At 36.5% G+C, this 18,932-nt stretch overlaps 1 protein-coding gene across 4 annotated transcripts in view; it reads left to right on the plus strand.

The window, feature by feature from the left end:
* Positions 1-18,932, plus strand: part of LOC135223790 (protein c-ets-1-A-like) — a 420,475-nt gene that overhangs the window by 138,016 nt on the left and 263,527 nt on the right. For all 4 annotated transcript variants that reach the window (XM_064262586.1, XM_064262584.1, XM_064262583.1 and 1 more), the window contains exon 2: positions 15,850-15,936. The gene's annotated coding sequence lies outside the window, so the exon portion shown is untranslated. The remainder of the gene's footprint in view (positions 1-15,849; positions 15,937-18,932) is intronic.

The following is an 18,932-nucleotide window of genomic DNA, read 5'->3' on the forward strand; positions in this document are numbered from 1 at the left end:
ATATATATATATATTCGTTGACAGATTTTTGGTTCAGAGTCCTGTGCAAATTTCGCAGCCTGCAGATTTCCGTCCCATGTCTGATGAAGGATTCAGAAGATGCTTCTCGCCGGGCCATTAATCATGAGTTAATAGAACTTCCGGGCTTAGAATGGAAGCTATGGTGCAAAACGATGCAGGTTGGCGCAACGGGCTCATGAAAATTTATGAAGGCGTCTGTGAGGTCCTTAAAAGGGATGGCCTAAACATGTAGAGAGGAGACACTGGTCTCATCCGGTAACCCTGTGTATCGAAGTAACCACAGTGACCTGTTAACGTCTCTCTGGGCAGGAGATTGAGGTTAGTGTTTGATTTGCCCAAATCGCAACACTTCAGTTTTTCCGCGTCTGGTCATGAAACAAATGTTGATATTCACTCTGAGTGAGCAGTTTTCGACTTCAAATTACGTTTGAATAGACTTGTGGGAGTTATTTACTTTTACAAGAAGTACAAAGGTGTCTTCTTTAATATTTCGTAAATTGATGTTCATAGAGATGAGTTATTACGTTTTGGGATATCAATAGTGCAGGTTGATAAGTATTTTTGTGGGCCAAAGTTAATTTTTGGCCGCTCTTTGTCATGCGCAAAGAGTTGAATGGAAATTTCTCTTAAGTTCATTCAGCTGGTACTTCATAAATCTGCTCCATTGCAATATCAATGCTGATGAATTTATAAGCAAACCGAGACACGAGCAGCGATTCAATTGAAGCTGCCATTCAGAGGATCCACCTTCGAGATTTGTTATTCTGTCCGTATCTGTTTAATACGCAGTGTGTGTGTGAGATGTTCGTGCTTTTTACGTGGTGGTACTTCATGCACGGAAACCGGATTTACGTTGCTTTTGGTTAGCAAGGCGTTTATTCTCCCGGGGCTGCTTGTACGAACAAGAGCCCGTGCTGACATAAGTCCAGCTATTCTAAGAATAACAGCATAGTGGAATCCCCGATTGTCATTAGGAAGGATGTAACGCAAATTCAAAATCTGTATGTAATGTTTTTACGGTTTGGTATTGAGCTAATTAGAAATTCTTTTTCGGTTCGAAATACTTACAAGAAATTTCCTCCAGCACTAGTTGTAAAATGGTCCGGAAAAATTTTTTTCTTTATGAATAGTTTTTTATTTATTTATTTACTTATTTTTTCATTTTACAGCACACTTTGCTGCATAGTTTTAGCTCTAGATTAGTGACAACGAGAAAGTCTGGTTTCTTAACGTATTATTTCGCTTGCGTATCGCCTTCAAGCGATGTGCATGATAAATACATCGTTACCAAAATTCAGAAGTGCAAGCACGTTTGTAATTCCCCGCGACTGTTTTTGTATGCAGATAATTCTTCATTTATTTTCGTGATTGTCTACATTTTCCTATTGATTATCATATGTTACTGTACTTCTCTTTGTTCTGTTCTTGTTGTTCTCAGCAAGCATGCTTATTAAGTTTATATATTTTTTGGCTTCTTCTGTAATAATAAAAATAGTAATAATAATGATAATCCCACTTTGTTGAAAGCGTATTATGACTCACTTCAAGCAAGTGGGTCCCGGATGCCTTCTTCGTATTTCTTTTTATAACATTTCCGCATAACATATCATTCAACTCTTTGCCCCTTTATGTCTTTGTTGTTCACAAAACACTAGGAAGAAACGAGCTGATTTCTTCCAAAGCACCTTGACTGACAGTTAGCACATACAAGGTCTTTCTGGAAATGGTGGCGGTGCTCATTCTGCCCGAAGCAATTAGCCCAGAGGCGATTACCTATCAATTAGAGGTAATAACTCGATAACATTTTCCTTCGTCAGGAGCGACGTTTCGTGCGACATTCCTCCTCTCCGTCCTGTAGGGAGCCGAGTGACTCACGGCTGCATGGCTCCTGATGATGACGACTTCGAAGGGCTGGATGGGGGTGGGGGGTGGAGGGGAAGGAGTGCCCTTGTTTTCTCGTTGTTTAGTTGTAAATCAGTCTTGGGATGGCCATCTGCAGCTGGTGTTATGATGCTTTTTATTTTTTTTTTATCTTTTTAAATTTTATTTCTTTTTTGGTAACGAGGCCTGGGCTGCTGGATTGCCTAATGATTCTCTCTCTCTCTCTCTCTCTCTCTCTCTCTCTCTCTCTCTCTCTCTCTCTTAAATTTGTCACATCTTTGTCCCTCAAATTACGAAAGCTATACTTATATTTCAGTCAACTCTCTCTCTCTCTCTCTCTCTCTCTCTCTCTCTCTCTCTCTCTCTCTCTCATTTGTCACATCTTTTCTCCGTCAAATTCAGAGAGAATATACTTTCTCTACTTCGTCGCCTCTCCGCCCTTAAACTACGAAATAGTATACTAACTTGAGTCCTCTCTCTCTCTCTCTCTCTCTCTCTCTCTCTCTCTCTCTCTCTCTCTCTCTCTCTCTCACAGACATTTTTCGCATCTTTTCCTCAAATTCAGAGCATAAACAGTCGACTACCTCTCTTTCCAATCTTTCTCTCTTTTATTTGTCGCAGCCGTTTCTGCCTCAGATTCAAAAAGCATATACGTACCCTTCTCTCTCTCTCTCTCTCTCTCTCTCTCTCTCTCTCTCTCTCTCCGGCTCTGTTCCACAAAAGGGTGAAGAGTAATTATTTCTAACCTTGATAACGAGACTAACTGTTTCACGAACGAGATGCTTTATAAATTATATATATATTTTTTTATTTTTCATTAGCAGTTTAAATAATTGGCAGTGCAACGTTGCACTTAAATAGGTTTTTGCTCCTCACCGTTATAATTGAGAGGTGGGGCAGAGTGATTTTTGTCCATGTCTGTCAGTCTGTCTGCATATATATCAACCCATTTATGGGTAGTGCTTTATGTGGTTTTGATTGGCTAGGGAGTTAATGGCGGGCAAAAAAAAAAAAAAAAAAAAAATAGACTGATAACGTTATTAAGGTTATGTGGCTTATAATTGATTTTATTATTGAGTTTTTCTTTCATAAATTTTCTTTATGTGATATATTTTGGGTATGGGTAGTTATTATAGCTGGTGGATTTCCTCGTGATGATTGTGGGCATGACCTGGCTTATATAGGAGAATCATCTGTTGTGTGTGACCTTCCTAATGTTGTCTTTTTTTATATTCCCTTTTCGTTTCTTCCCAGAACACTGCTGTAGCTCGTCATTTTTTCCCCTCCCCCATCTTATTTTCCTTTCTGTTATGCTGTTTCTTCGTCTGCCTATTCTGTCATATTTTGTTTTGAATTTCACTGTCTCCATTGCGAGCAGAAACAGTAATAATCACCAAGAGTTTTATCGGAAGGAATTTCTCGCTCTCTCTCTGGAAAAGAAGAAGAAGAAGAAGAAGAAGGAGAAGAAGAAGAAGAATGGCGTGACTCTTTGGCATTTTGTGTAGGAGGCGTTGATAAGATACGATAAGAGATAAAAAAAGAAGCAGTTCGTTTCTAATCATCTCCGAAGTCGATCACGTCACCATGGTCGCTATTGTTTGTTTTTGTTGAATTTATGTTTGTCTTCGGAAACAGCGACATTTAACCTTCATTTGAATCGTCGCTTCTTGTGCTGTGCCTTTTTGTACAGCTATTGGTTAGTCCAAAGAAGAACGCAGTTATTTGTAATGCTAAAATTAAGGGTAGTCCTATATTATTATCATATTAAATTATTCTTTTTAGGGAAATCAGAAATACTAGGAATAATATCGAGAAAATTGATTAGTTTGAAAAGTTACGAACTAAAGGTTGATAATACATGAAAGTATAAAGTAAATATTTAGGAAACAAGATCAAGGCGCTGAAAATATGGTCTGCATATTTTCAGTATCCTCATTCTGTTAATACGAGAAATTAATTTATGATTAATACTTAATACAGAATGCAAGGATTTTGCTGAATTCTTGACTCGACCTGATATCGGAGATAAGAAAGCAAGGCGACCTTATTTTGGCCACAACGTCGTTCGTTCACATGCCTTTGTCTCACTTTCGTTCTTTCTTTGTCAGAAAATGGGCAAATTTATGCCATTTGGCTCCGACGTTTGGCATAATCGATTAAATGGTCAAAGGGCAAACTTTTGTTATTAAGTCGTCGAGGGCCAAACTTTTGCTATTAAGTGGTCAAAGGACACATTTTATTATTACATGGCCGATGGGCAAATATGTCATTAAATGGTCAAAGGACAAACTTATTATGAAATGGTCAATGGACAAACTTTTGTTATTAAATGGTCAATGGACAAACTTTTTTTTATTAAATGGTGAAAGGACAAACTTTCATTATTATATAGTCAAAAGGGAAACTTTTGTTATTAAATGGTCAAAGGACAAACTTTTATTGATAAATGGTCAAAGGACAAACTTTTGTTATTAAATAGAGAGCAAACTTTAGTTATTAAATGGTGAGAGGAAAAACTTTGTTATTAATTAGTCAAGGGGCAAACTTTTGTTATTAATGATTAAAGGGCTAACATTTGTTGTTAAGATGGTCAAAGGGAAAATTTTTTATTAAATGGCCAGTGGGCAAAACTTTGTTATTAAATGGCAAAGGCTGGAAAATTTTACTAACTGGTCAGAGCGGAAATCTTTTGTGAAAAAAAATGGTTAAAGGGCAAATTTTTGTTATTAAAAGGTGAAAGGACAAACTTTATTAAATGTTCAAAGGATAACATTTTCTTATTAAATGGTCAGGGGGCAAACTTTTGTTATAAAATGGTGAAAGAACAAACTTTTTTCATTAAATGGTGAAAGAACAAACTTTTTTTATTAAATGGTGAAAGGACAAACTTTTGTTATTAAATGGTCAAAGGACAAACTTTTGCTATTAAACGGTAAGAGCAGAAATCTTTTGTTATTAAATGGTTAAAGGGCAAACTTTTGTTATTAAATGTTCAAAGGCAAAAACTGTCATTCGCGTTCATTGATAATGAAATTTTTATTGTTTGAAGAATGTTTATTTTCTTTGTAGATGCTCAAGCAACTGAAGAGAAGCAAATACCTATGGCTGTTCGCGCTCCCGTGTGTCTGCATATGTGTTGTACACTGTACATCAATGTTCATGAGCCGTACTTGATATTCCGTGATGCAAAAATAATCATGTCCTCGAGTCCCGACACCGAGAGGTATTGACAGTTTGGATAACATGAATCTTAGATGAAGTCGGCGTGGCGTTCCTTTGTTTCGTTAATTACTTTGCTCTGTTTACAAGCCTTGCATTGAACCGTCCGTTGTCAGAGCGATTCATTCCAGTCGCCGAAACTCATTGCCTTTTTTTTTTTATCATAACGAACGATAATTTTGGTTATCGTCGAAGGTATTTCCTGTCCACCTTGCTCTAAGCTTGTCTGTTGCCATCCGCTAATTCATCCCTCCTATTCTCTCCCCCGACCTCCACTCTCCAGCCTTTCCTGGTTTACCCCCCCCCCCCCCCCACCCCCCCCCCCCCCCCCCCCACCCCCCCCCCCCCCCCCCCCCCCCCCCAACAATCCCGGGACTTTCCAAGTCCTAAAACGTTCCGGCCGGTTGTTCTTTGTTTTATATCAAGCCTCTCGTGAACTAGGCTGCCTAGTTTTTATTTACTCTCGCTCTGTTTCTAGTTACTCGTGTATTTCGGTTCCCCTTTGTATCGTCGGCCCCTTTCGTCGTTCTTTTCACTCTGTGGTACTTCTCCTACAACCCCCACCCCACTACACCCCGCCCCTCTGCTTTTTTATCGTCAGTGTAATTATATCACGTCTAACGCCTTCCCCCTACCCCGGTCCACCCACCCACCCCGCCGCCACCCAGGATACGTCGCGGCCCTCAACCCTCTGCCAACTAATCGTTCACTTTTGGTGGCTTTCTTTGGTCCCTACTTGACTGAGCTCGCTCACCGTCGCCGTCCATTCATCGGGTTTCATTCATTCCTGCATTCATTCATAAAAGGTTCGGAAGGAGGAGGCCGACTCCGATTGACTTACGTTCCTTTTAGCGTATATTTATGGCCATTATACTATTTCGAACGACTTTGAAGTGACGGAGAGAGAATGAGAGAGAGAGATTCTCGACGGGTGTACATTACGCAATTGACAGTTTGGTTTGTTGCCAGGCGTACTACTTGTGTTTGCTTTTAGACGCATACTCTGTCCCGCCCTGGCCCTCTCGCGACGAAATTATTTATGCATGGCGTCTATTAGTCGACTTGATTTGATTTACTCCTTCATATATATACATCTCAATTTTGTATGCTCCTAACTTTGTGCTCTAACCCAGTATTCTTCTGTTGCTTGAATTTTGCATCGTGACCCGTGCTGCCATCTGAAGAGTCTGGGTAAATGCAATAAGTCACAATCACAGATATGTCGTTATTAGACATGGATAATGTTCTGTGTTTAGTTTCGTGGGTTGTGGTTGAAAAACTATAGATTGCTTGCTGTCAGCGTGTTTCAGTATATTGCAGCAAAGTACAATCTGGCAATCAAGCAACGCAGATTTATACTTTATACTCCTTATTTTAAGATTTATATGTAATCCATAATTGTCTGTGTCCATTAATGTAGATGTCGTTCAGATGGATTTCAGAATAACCCGCGAAGCTTTTATGCATCAAATCAAAAGGGACTTTTCTTTTTTTCTTTTACAACGTATCCGCCTCAAGGACTGAGATGGAGGGAAGTTGCCCCCTTGTAGGATCCATAAAGCTTTATGTTATGATCGTTTATTAAGAAAGGCCTCCCTGTATTGTCAACGGCTTAGCGGCTCTCCGGCCACATCTTGTACCACTTAAAGGATGCTGTGTTTTTTCATGCTGTCACTCATTCCGCATTACGAAAGCTGTTGATTGATGCGTGTGTGTGTCCGTCCTATTATGGGGAGTTCGGCTGTGTTTTATTTTATTATTTTTCATTCTTTCAAAGCTTTGTCTAGGCATAATTAGAAGTATTATAGATAGTTTCCTCTCTCTCTCTCTCTCTCTCTCTCTCTCTCTCACAATCATTAGGACATCGTGAATGAACAGTAAAACCTGCTCCTAGAGATGAGTGAGCACACGATGTCTCCTCGGATGGACTAACAAGTCTTTGAGACATCTTAATCCTTGTAACTCTCTCTCTCTCTCACACACACAAGTATGTATACACACACACACACATATATATATATATATATATATATATATATTATATATATATATATATGAGAATGTCTTATTCTGTAATCCAACTGAACACTATGTAGATAAAAAGGCCAATATATATATATATATATATATATATATATATATATATATATATATATATATATATATATATATATATGTACTTCAGTGTTAACAATTATCATTTCTAGTCTATATTTTAAGCCGCTTTCACAATTCAAACTGCAAGACGTTTCCTGTACAAATTTAGAACAACTTTACGTTTCTTTGATGATGATCAAAAGTGATTATGTGGGTACATTCACATTCCTTGATGATTTAGGTCGTTGCTTAACCAGAGATTCTTTGTTTCCTGTTAGTGCACAAAACAACAGCCATATTAACACCTTGGAAGTTTAACGTCAGGGTTATGTTTATTTATATTTTATCTTTGTGGATGTGGGTTTGATTCATTATGGCAATATTAATCTTCGTGTGAAACAGTAAGGAAGGAGAGAGAGAGAGAGAGAGAGAGAGAGAGAGAGATAGATTTTTTTACTAGAGATACAGAAGAAGAGAGGGAGAGAGAGAGGGTATGGGGGGGTTAATTTACAATACACATATACATAGTTGAATATTGAATATGAAAATGGGGAGAGAGGAAGAGTTAATTTACAATGCAAATACACCAAATTGTTAAAAATAAAATACATATATGAATAAAAAAAAACCCAGATTCAACAGAGAGAGAGAGAGAGAGAGAGAGAGAGAGAATTAATTATAATACAAATACATATATTGAATTATTGAGTATGAAAATGCTAATATAAATACTAAGAGAAAATAAAACATCCGATGAGAGAGAGAGAGAGAGAGAGGAGAGAGAGAGAGAGAGAGAGAGAGCTCGGTCTCTCAGCTGAACATAGTTGAATTGTTGGAGGTGTCACCGGCCTTAATGATATTTTGAGCGAACTTAAAACAACCCGGAGATAGAATCTGGGAATTCCCTTCCCCCTCCCTACCTTGCTACCCGGAGAGAATTAGGTACTGGTGGTTAGGGATTGGAGGGATTCTTACAGTCATTATTATTATTATTATTATTATTATTATTATTATTATTTTATTATTATTGTACTTGTTTTTGTTGGTGTTGTTGTTGTTGTTGCTGCTGATGATGATGAGGAAATGAGAGAAAATCGTGTATATATATATATAATATTATATATATTATATATATATATATATATATAAATACACACATATATTCATATATATATATATAGTAGTATAATTATATATATATATATATAACACACAGTCACACACATATATATATATATTATATATGCATGTGTGTGTGTATCTATGGATAAACACATATATTATTAATATTATTATTATTATTATTATTATTATTATTATTTATAGTTGTTTTGCTTTTGCTGCTGCTGATAAAATAAGAAGATAAATGATTATATATAATATATATATATATATATATATATATATATATATATACAGATATGTATATATATATACATATATATACATAATATTTGTTTATACATACATACATACATACATACATACATACATGCACACTCACGTATATATTCGTAAAGTTTCAGTTTAAAATCAAGACAATGTAAATAAGAATAGTACCTATGGCAGTGGACTGAGTGTGATTGATGGCGTACAAATGCGAATTTGTTTTGTAACTCTATACGCAAAATGAAGATAAACGGTACAGCCATAGTGTTGATATAAATGACATGCAATGTGAACAGTCTTATACAGAGTCGATCCAGTTACGTAGCAAAAAGGATAAAGTGAACCATATGAACTGTTGGTTGATTTGCATCTTTTTTTTTTATGATGAAGGGACTTCGATACATTTGTTATTTGCTGCCGATATTCTATACAGACGCTTGTGTTCTTGAACCTCATTTTGCTCGTAGGGAGGTAGTACTGTCAGTGCACCTCACGCAGTGCACTGTAGGTATTATTTAAGGTGCAGCATCCCTTCGGCCCCTACCTGCAACCCTCTTCATTCCTTTTACTAAACCCCCGTTCATATTGTCCTCCTTTTTTACTTTCCACCTTCTCCTAAGAAATGTTTCCACATTATTTTCAGCTATGAATGACAGTTGGTATTTGCCTTAAACTCTATACTCCATTTTAATTCAGTCTGACTGATGGTCTCTGAACCTGATTTCATTTCCGTTTTGTTTTAACGAATTCATCTCCATGATCACCAGATGAGGTTCAGATTTCATCTGTCACACACCGCGGCGAATAAAGAATGGTTTCTTGGTTGGTGCGAGTTGGGTAACTCTGCCTGGGTATTTTAATGGGAGTCATTATAAACGAAATCGTCCCCCTTTTTTATTCGATGGCCATACTCGGTATCCTTGGTTTCCTCAAGGGCTGCGTCTCCGTTAGGGGGCTAGTGCAGTCAGTGCACCTCATTCGGTACTATGTTAGCATTACTTAAGGTTCTTTCATTCCTTTTACTGTACCTCCGTTCATATTCTCTTAATTCCATCTTACTGTCCACCCTCTCTAAACAATTGTTTCATAGTGCAACTGCTTTGAGGTTTAACTTCTGTTACACCTTTCAAACCTTTTACTGTCAATTTCCGTTTCAGCGCTGAATGGCCTTAGTTGCCCCAGGCTTGGCATAATGCCAAAAATCTATATAAATCATATCAAGGGCTGGGTCTGTCACTTCTATTGGTCGTCCGTCGCTTCTGTTATTTTCCTTGTCTGTAGAAGTTGTTTCGAGATCCGTTGAAGTTCCTTGGATCCACAACTATTTATCGTCCAAATCCTCGAGTTATTTTTCTTATCTTTTAGAACGTCTTTTCCAGATCCATTGACAGCTTACTTGGACGACCAGTGGCATAGACTTTCGTTTAATGTTTTTGAAGTACGCGCGATAACTCTTGCATTTCAACTTGTGGGGTTTGACTTTGGGGTATTGATAAAATATTCTCAAGGCTTAATGAGGAGAAAAAAAATCTGACTTTATGACTGATACTTTAGATACTTTGAGGTTTTGTTATTTACTGAAAGTATATACCTGCCTTTGATCATTCTAAAGGTCTTCCCCCTGAAGTGACATCACACGAGATTTTATTAAAACAAGATTAAAGCGTCTCTCTATGAATATATTCGAGCATTTGGTATGGGCAATGATACCTTGGTTTTCCTTACCACACACCTCATACATTTGTTATGAAAGTAATTAAAAGATATAATTAAAAGATCTAGCCACTGATATGACATCAACCGAGGTCTCTTGTGTGTGGAAAATTAGGTTTACCCCTTCTCATCCTTTCTCATTAAATAACTCTGGCCCTTCCTTGCCTTAATTCTCAGAAATTTCCTTTAGAAATGATTGAAGTCTTCCCTCTTATATGACATCACGCGAGTTCCCTATATAAAAATTAAAATAATTCCCTCTAATTAAATAACAAACCTCTTCCTTGTCCCAGAAAGTCACCAATATTTCCATATTATTATTATTATTATTATTATTATTATTATTATTATTATTATTATTATTATTATTATTATTATTATTATTATTATTCAGAAGATGGATCTTATTCACATGGAACGAACCCACCAAAGGGGCCATTGACTTGAAATTCAAGCTTCCAAAAAATATGACGGCGTTCAATTGAGAAGTACTAACAGGAGGTAATGGGAAAAAAAGAAAAAAAGAGGAGATCACTTATTAAAAAAGAAGAAATAAATTAACGAATGAAAAAGTAAATAGGCGGAAATGTAAGTAAATGATTAAGTCACAAGGATAATCGTATCTTAATTAGGGTAGTAATAATGAATTGGCATCATCGCTTAAACAGAAGAAGTAACAGAAGCGAATGGGAAAAACAGATAGAAGTAATCACTTATTAAAAAGAAAAAAATTAGTCAACGAATGAAAAGATATATAAGAAATGTGTAAATGATTGAAACACCAGGAGAATTGCATTAGGGTAATAATGAATAATGCATTGCATAGATAAATTGATAAAGAATGGAGTAAATTATTAAGAAACAAAGAGAATTATGTTAGGGCATAGTAGATTCACATCAACCGTGCATTTGATGTCTAGGCCAGTCCCTTACATCGCTCCTGATTGGCTATTGATAAGCCAATCACAGGGCTGGCAACTCTCAGCCGCTCCCGAGAGTTCACATGGTTAAGAGCTATGTTCCACCTTTCCTGAGGGATACGTCTTTCAAAAAAGTATCCCTCAGGAGAGGTGGGACATACGTCCTGCCTATGTGAACTCTCGGGAGAGACTGAGAGTTTCCAGCCCTGTGATTGGCTTATCAACAGCCAATCAGGAGCGTCGTAAGGGACAGGCTTAGACATCAAATGCACGGTTGATGTGAATCTACTATAGTAATAATGCATTACATCATCGCTTAAACGTTTTGACGTCCAAGTTGCAATTACATCCTTATTATTAAGCAACCCCAGATCATCTCATCCCGGAGCAGCTAATCACTTTAAAAGCGTCCGTTTCCAGAGAGAGATGACGTCGAGCCATTGGAGATGAGAATGGTGATGAGAATAGTGATGGCGATGATGATGATAGTAAGGATTATCCTCCTGGGCAGGAAGTCGGAGGTCAGGCCCCAAGGGGCTTTTGGGGGCTGCCTGATTACAAGGCTGACCATACCGGAGATTAATGATTTAGGTGAGAGAGAGAGAGAGAGAGAGAGAGAGAGAGAGAGAGAGAGAGAGAGAGAGAGAGTTTTCGTCTACTTCTCGTAGGTATGGTATTCCTTGTTAGTATTTTATTGAAAAAAGAGAAACCGATTTAGAAGAGATAGAGAGAGAGAGAGAGAGAGAGAGTTAGTTTTCGATTTCGTCTCGTTGGTCAGTTATTCCTTGTTATAGTCTGTCCAGAATGTCATGAAACATAGAGTAGGTTTCCGACGTTGCCGCTTTGCGCCAATTTCATTCATTAAATCTCACTTAAGGCGAAAAAACAGTGTAGATTTGGCATACACTTTGCCACATCTCTCTCTGTCTCAGGTCAGGAAGGGTAAGTAGCTTATGATTGGTTCTGATACCCAAGCGTGACGGTTTAAGATGGAAGGCTCCCCACGGCAGCAATTAAGTGCTCAGACACGAGAAGTCATATTCAATGTCCACGAGTACTTCAAAAGGGAGAAAGAGAATTTTTTTTTTACTAAAACAGTGCCTTATTTTAAAGAAAATGTCTATTAATTTTATCGTTTCATTATCCTAACATCCAAGAAATTGTTTTAATGGAGAAAAATATTATTCTATGAAATATTTGATGTTTGGCACATTCATCAATTCTACAACGAATATGGTAAGAGAGAGAGAGAGAGAGAGAGAGAGAGAGAGAGAGAGAGAGAGAGAGAGAGAGGAGAGAGAGAGAGAGAGGAGAATGAACGAATGCCAGGGCTACAGATTCTTCAAGAACAACCTGATAACACATTCGATAATGTTTCTAAATATAAAACTGATTCAATCAGAATTCAAATTATATAAAGCATACAAGTTAAAGCTTTATGAGTACGTAATAAAGCTCGAAAACATTTAGTACATTAAGATTCCAGTATTGTACTGAACTAGATTGATCGTAGGGTACAGAACGTTAAATTTTTATTTTCATCTGAGATGGATCTCTTAAAAGTTGTAGAAAAACTGTGATATGTATTAAAGGACTCGAACTCTTCCTAAAAAAAATTTTTTTTACATGAATGTTTTTAAAATAAACAGAGTAATCAACTTTATGAGCTGTTTTCGAAACACAAGGTCAACTTAATCCACAACAACCATTCAGCTTTTGTGTGACTGGAAAGATTCAGATTATGGGATTAAAAAGGAAATTTTACGACCGTATTAAAGGACCCGGAATAAAAAGGATGCTAGGATAAGCTTGAGTCAGATTAAAAGTCTTGAGGAAGTTTGGCATCGTCGCATAAGTAGCTTGCTAGTCACCCTTTGTAAATGGTAGCTGCCATAGATTACTGACACCTTGGGACAGTAAATTAATTTCGGTCAGCTGCTTTATAATTTACCTGCTGAAACGAAGTATCTTATACAATCAGTTGTTGAGAAAGCCCAGTATAAGGTCAGCTGCATTCTTTTCAACGAATTATGACTCAAAGGGGGGTCTTCTTCCCATAATAATAATAAAAATAATAATAATAATAATAATAATAATAATAATAATAATTAGTTTCATTACTTTTATTGTTGTTGTTGTTCGTTGATTGACCTAGTATTTTTTTTGAGTGACGTTGTAGTTGTATTCTCTCTTACCATGAACTTACCACTTACCATGTTCCGTTTTCCAAATTTCTTTTAAGTATGAAAAAAATTATATTTTTGAGGATATTGCATAATAACTTGCTTATATAAAACGAGTAAAAAAGACTGATATTAATAGCGCATTAAGTCATGTTTTGGGTGTAACAGATTCCTCCTATGATTTTTAACAATTACTGAGAATGTCGAAGCTAAACTCCCCTTGTGGAGTATTCCATTATTTAGGTACAACTATAAAGACATATTGAGGGCGTTTATCTTTCTGTGATATCCAGGTCTGGGCTAGAAAGGGTCATAAGATTGCACTTCTAATTGGAAAGATTTACTGTCAATTGAAATGTGGAATTATTGGTATTTTTAGCAATCAAATTCCCTTATGTACAGAGGAATTACCTACTGTTCTATACCTACCATTGTCCGCAAACGAGATGTGATATTAATTGTCCATCGGCGACTGGATTGATTAAAAATATCCCACTGTATCAGTAACCTATCTCGAACCTTTTTCAAGATTCGGTTCTGCTCCGTTGAGAGACTGATGTAATTATTTAGCCTCTACCGAGAGGTCACATTTCATGTGATCGTGTCATGTTCCACTCGGGTGTTCTGTGCAATATAGATACCCCGTTTACGCAACCCCTTCCCGCGCTCTCTTTTGCATTTTGTCTAATGACTTTTACTTCGAATCTCTGTTCTCCAGGATCTTTGGTTGTTGTGTATTTGCAAGGTTCGTGTCGTCTTAGGTACGGTAGAGATGTTGACAACATCATTTTTATTGTTAGAAGTCTGCGTAAGGTTTTAGATGTTGGTAACATTTTAAAGTAGTTTTTTAGTTACTTTTTCCACCCGTACCTGTTGACGTACTTTTTTTCACCCGTACCTATTGACGCACTTTTTCCCACCCGTACCTGTTGACATATTTGTCAAAATTTAAGCTGTATAGGACACAGAAGTTCTATATACTTGCTTTAAAAAGTCCACCTGCTGCAACTAGGTGTCCTTTTGTATACTCATAGAAATTTTGCTTATAAATTAAATTTATTTTAATTTACCAGAGTTCCCTGGTTACAAACGAAGCTGTGTTTCCTTGTATGTACCAGACTTTTCAAAACTATCGTGATTGTATGCGCGTACATCTAAGATGTCCTAGCCTCACTGTTGTAGTATCAGACTTTTCAAAACCACCGTGATTGTGTGCACATACTTCCAAGATGTCATAGTCTCACTATTGTATGAGACTTCAAAACCATCATGATTGTATGCGCATACATAAAAAATGTCCTAGTCTCACTGTTGTATTGGACTTTTCAAAACCATCGTGATTGTATGCGCATACATCATGCATCTAAGATGTCCTAGTCTCACTGCTGTATCAGACTTCAAAACCATCTTAATTGTATGCGCATACATCAAAGATGTCCTAGTTTCACTGTTGCATCAGACTTTTCAAAACCTTTGTGATTCTATGCGCATACATCAAAGATGTCCTAGTCTCAATGTTGCATCAGACTTTTCAAAACCATCTTGATTGTATGCGCATACATCTAAGATGTCCTAGTCTCACTGTTGGGAGAAGGGATGATACTTGATCGTATTTCACTGATCTACTTGATGTCCTTCATGAGAAACTGGGGAGATGAGTAAGTAGGCCCGTTTGAGAAAGGCTTCCTGTATGGCGAAGGATATGCAAAAGAAGTTGAGAGGTTTCCTTATCGTAACCGCCATCTCTTGTGTCTCTGGGATATCCGTGTACCATATGGTACTAATCAGAGGGGACTTTATATTGCTCGTGTTTTGATTTTCTTTGTTGATTTTCAGGCGCCCGAAAACGCACAGCAAATATTCCACGCTAACTTCTTGTTCTGATCACTCCTACATTTAAGATTTTTTTTTTTTTAGGAATTTTGTCTTTATTAATTTTATGTTGCAAATCTTTCTACATATTTTTATCTGAATCCATATGAATTATGAATGATCCATATTAAATTATGAATGATTTTTACAAATCGTATTGAACGCTGCATAAGTGGTTTAGACGCCAATTTGTTGATACTTTATTTTGTTAATAGTACTTTATAAGTAGGGATATGCTTTTTTTTCGTTCAACGAAATAACTAAGTTATTAAGTGGAATATTTTGTTGACACTGAAAAATGTCATGAACAGGATGTCATATCTGATTTTTTACTTTTTCTAATATATTGTAAGGATTTATAGTTGCATTTTTTTTATGTATTTAATATGTTAATATGTATATTTGCATTGTAAATTAATTTTTTTTCTCTCTCTCTCTCTCTCTCTCTCTCTCTCTCTCTCTCTCTCTCTCTCTCTCTCTCTCTCTCTCTCTCTCTCTCTAAGTAAAAAATCCAGTACTCTTTTTGTAACATTCTTTATCATTTGTTTTCGCAGCATCTGAGCGCCCTCTCCTCCATCATGGACTTGGAGTTCTATGCCGACCATGATAAGTCCACAAACAGGATGTCTGACAAGAAGAAAGTAAGTCCTCGGTTGCCACTGTAACTTTTTGATATGTACCTTATACTGTTAGTTTTAGGTCTTTTACAGACCGATGGATTTTCTCTGTATTTTACCAATTATCAGATGATTTTTTTTTACCAATTATCAGATGTTTTTTTTTTTACCAATTATCAGATGTAGATGGATTGAGAAGATATCCTCTAGTTAGCATATTTTGGCGTTACAGCTAAATATGCTAACAAGCGCCTCAGTGGCGTGATCGATATGGTCTTGACCTGCCACCTTAGTGGCCGCGAGTTCGATTCTCGGGCATTCCATTGAGAGGGTTAGAGACGTGTATTTCTGGTGATAGAAATTCACTCTCGGCGAGGTTCGGAAGTTACGTAAAGCCGTTGGTCCCGTTGCTGAATAACCACTGGTTCCATGCAAAGTAAAAACACCATACAAACAAATAAATAAGCTAACTTGAGGATATCTTCTTGCAAGCCTTTGTGGCTGCATTATGGATTGATGGGAAAAGGGCGTTATCATTAAAGATGGCGGACGTATCAGTAGATAAATGCTAAATAGTGTCTAACGTACGACAGTTTTCCTCATCATAGGTCTAATTTTCCAGCTTACCAGATGACTGTTTTCCTCCGATTAAATACTGTCATTAGGGCCACAATATGACGTCACAAATACTGAAATTAAAAGAATGTCGGGAGGTAAGCAATGCTAATTTAAAAATAGTTAGTCTGCCTTGCCAAAAAAAGTACGTTTATTATCGGAAGACTGTCAACATTAATGTTGTAAGTGATCTCAATTCAGATGAAACCCTCTGAATATGGTTTCCACGAGTATTTACAGCAATTTTGCTTACCTCTTTTTTGTAATCATTGTTAACAGGTGCGAATTGCATCGTTGGAACAAAAGGCTGGCTCTGTTATAAATTCCACTCATATAATGTTTTATTATAAAATAATACAATTTTCTCTATCATTACGATACTTATTGTAAGTAGATATTTTCCATTTGAATTTGGAATGTAGTCACGACTTACGTCATTTAATCCCAGTGCACACAAAATGTTACACACTTTCTAAGTATACATAAAAAAAATACACCGATTGGACCACTCTATGTGAATATTTTCACATGCATGCCTAGTTACCTCACTTATCTTGGTAGAGACGTAAAGAGACCGCGCCTGAATTAGCTAAAGTATTGAAATTAATGCGCCTGAATGAGCTAAAGAATGGTAATTAATGAGCTTGACTTAGCTGAAGAATTGGAATTAATTCTTGCCGTTCTTTAGAAGTTGAGAGTTTACAATTGTCCAATAGGTAAATATATAATGAAGTTACGATAATTATTTTCGCGTACTTTGGTAGTAAGCCTATAAACTACATTGTTTTTGTTGGTGGTGGTGGGGGGGAGGGGGAATAGAAAGGTCTATGATTCAGCCTAAAAAGGTCTGAAAAAAGGTGTTTCGCGTTGAGTTAAAGATACAGGAATTTTTGGATGGAATATTTATGATGTATTTATTAGAATGAAAATGTAAAGAATAAATAATGTGCCTGTCAAACAGTACAGAAAAATTATTTCTAATGAAATATAGCGTATGCATCTTAATTTTCGTTGGTGAAACAAGTCTCTATTTGACCATAGATTTTAGCACGTGCCCCGAATAAGGTGAAGGTCTGATCACGCCTTGTTAACTTCTATTTTTCGTTCATTTTATATGCGTGGTTGCTGACAGGCAAGTAAGATGATGACACGATATGCTTGAATGATTAAAGGTGAAAAAGGTAAGAATAAATTAGAAAATAAACTGGGGGGGAGGGGGAACGACCTGCTCTTAATCAGGTGACCTGATGTGGGTTCATGATATCTATGTGAAGAGAGATACGAAACGGGAAGAGGATGAACTACAAAATTAATTACTCAAAGGATGGTAATTTAGGAATAATTCGCAAAGTAGAATAATAAAAAAAAAAATGACTGGGCAGAGATTTTCATATCTGAAGGAAATAGTTGTAAGACTTAATGCCTCAGTGCCTCCTGCGACAATAATAATAATAATAATAATAATAATAATAATAATAATAATAATAATAATATATAATAATAAAGATAATAATAATAATAATAATAATAAATAATAATAATAATATACTTAGGAAGCAGACCCCCTCTCTCAAGCATACTTTATTAAAAGTAAGGCTACTTCAGCAGCGTTACACTTGTAGAGATTCTTCTCTATTTTGCGAATAGCGGCTTTTTCAGTGCTACTTAAACAGGCTAGTAGAGCGCCTATAGAGGTCATGGTAAAATACAGGGTCAAAATGGAGGTATATATTTGAATTTTACAGATAAACAATGATACCATAGTCATCAAAGTCATTAACCGATTTCTCTCTCATCTCTCTCTCTCTCTCTCTCGTCTCTCTCTCTCTCTCTCTCTCTCTGGCTCTCTCTCTCTCTCTCTCGCTTTAAGAAAGAAAGAGAGAGAGAGAGAGAAGAGATAGAGAGAGAGAGAGAGAGAGAGAAAAAAAAAAATCGTTAATAACTTGATGACTATGGTATCATAGTTTATCTGTAAAATTCAAATATATACACCTATTTTGACCCTGTATTTTACCATGACCTCTATAGGCGCTCTACTAGCCTGTTTAAGTAGCACTGAAAAAGCCGCTATTCCCAAAATAGAGAAGAATCTCTACAAGTGTAACGCTGCTGAAGTAGCCATTACTTTTAATAAAATAATAATAATAATACTATTAATAATAATAATATTGGAAGGAGACCCTCTTTCAAACAAGCATTATTGAAAGATATTGCTCCTTCAGCTGCATTAACTTGTAAATTGTCTCCTCTATTTTTCTAATAGCAGTGAAAAAGCAGTTATGAGAAAAATAGACGACCATCTACAAGTTAAATGCAGCTGATGCAGCAACGTCTTTCAATAATAATAATAATAATAATAATAATAATAATATAATAATAATAATAATAAATAATAATAATAATAA

Source organism: Macrobrachium nipponense, chromosome 10 (genome assembly GCF_015104395.2).
Source record: "Macrobrachium nipponense isolate FS-2020 chromosome 10, ASM1510439v2, whole genome shotgun sequence".
Classification (NCBI taxonomy): Eukaryota; Metazoa; Arthropoda; class Malacostraca; order Decapoda; family Palaemonidae; genus Macrobrachium; species Macrobrachium nipponense.